We start from the raw sequence: 1,751 nt of genomic DNA, 5'->3' as shown, positions 1-1,751 counted from the left end.
GTGGGATGTGTTTGACAAGTCTAGGTAGCTGCCTTGTTCCTGTGCCCCAGGTCTACCAGTTGGAGCTACCAATTCTCCAATATAACTCACGTTGCTGGGTCGTTATCAAGGCAAAATTACCTGCGTGGTGGGTTGAGGTTAGCACTTGTGCTAGCGTAGAGATTAACATTCTCATGGGAACCTGCAGAGGTGGCATCAGCCTCTGGGACCACTGGAACAGCACCTTTTGTTTGCTGACCTGGCGTGAAGGCAGCTCTTCCGTGCTCAGCAGTGCCAGTCAGCAGAGGCCTCCGAGCTTGTGGGATCAGCACTTTATTCACATGAAAGACCTGACGCCTTTGATTCAGTACTTCTGTCTTTCCAGGATGATGACACTAAAGCAAAGGTCTCCGTGATCTCACTGTCTCAGCAGCTTTCACGTGTCAGGTTGGAACGCAGAGTCTCCCCTCTGGCATCTATTTACTCACTGGAAAAGGAGCAAAGAGGCACAGACTTGCCCAGGGTCGCACAACAGAGGTGTTGCCCACTCCTCATAGTGCAGTTTATTGCACCAGGTTTTAGATTCCTTTTTCAGCCTCGGTTCTTGTTGTTGTGTGATAATCTGAGCTTTCACTATTAAAAAAAGTCCAAAGACCCTGTAACTGCAAAATTGTCAAAGAAAAATTAGAAAACGTGCAGCTAAAGGACTAGAAGAATCTGAACGCAAAATCTACCCTATTTGATGTGTAGAACAAACATGCTTCTCTCAATTTTCTGACTTTCTGGAGCAGAGGAACTCATAGTTTTAACATTGTTAACGGAGAAGGTGAAGGTTGTCCTTTGAAGTCCTCTAACTTGCTGCAGATGCTCCTGTTCACATGCACAGTTCTCAGGGTTGCCCTGGCCACAGCTTTAATGGGACAATGGTGTGGGTGGAGGCACCCAAAAAACCCAAAAACCAAGGGCAGGAAGAACTCTCCTAACTCATCAAATTTTGTCTTCTGTTCTCACAGGCATCATGTTCTCCTTATATAGATCATTGGAGGGGGTAAAAGGAACTGCACTAAAGTCACACAGCTTCTTTTTTCACTCCTTGTCCCCTTTCATTTCCCACACAGACCCTGCTGCTGGTGGCATACTTATTAGTTGACAGGCCAGCATGTTGGTTGGCCAGTGTATTATTTACGTAACTGCCATTTAGATGGGGTAAGTGCAGCACCAAAACCCAAACCTCTACGTACTCACCTAATAGAGCAAAACAGAAGATGAAATACCCTGACTAGGACGAGGTTTTCAAAAATATTTGGTGTTGACCTAACTGCATTCACTGAATTTCAGAATAAAATCCTTCCCTGCCTCAGTGGTGGACAAAGCCATCCTGGCCGGCTCCTGGACATGTGACTGTCAGCGACATCTCATCCCGGTTATTATACAGCTCAGTCTTCCAGTCAGAAAATCAAAGGAAGACACATTCTTAGATTAAGACTTAGATTAAAGTTATAAACCTAGATTAAGGTTATAATCTCAGCCATAGTCAGAAAGAGTAAAGAAGCAGTCATCAGGCTGTTTTACAGAGTTTGGTTTAAAAAACACTCAGATTTGTTCCAACTTTAAAGTCAACCTGTTTAATGCAGAAGAGTTATTTTTACTTTGCTTTTCTAATTAAACACTGAGAGACGCTGCTCCCCACATGCCTTGATCTTGTAAATGCTTACTGTTTACTCAGGCAGCTGGAAGGACTGAGAACAGATACGATTATGTCCTTGTCATCT

Source organism: Buteo buteo, chromosome 4, assembly GCF_964188355.1.
Source record: "Buteo buteo chromosome 4, bButBut1.hap1.1, whole genome shotgun sequence".
In the NCBI taxonomy this organism is placed as follows: domain Eukaryota; kingdom Metazoa; phylum Chordata; class Aves; order Accipitriformes; family Accipitridae; genus Buteo; species Buteo buteo.
Note: the sequence above shows the minus strand (reverse complement) of the source record.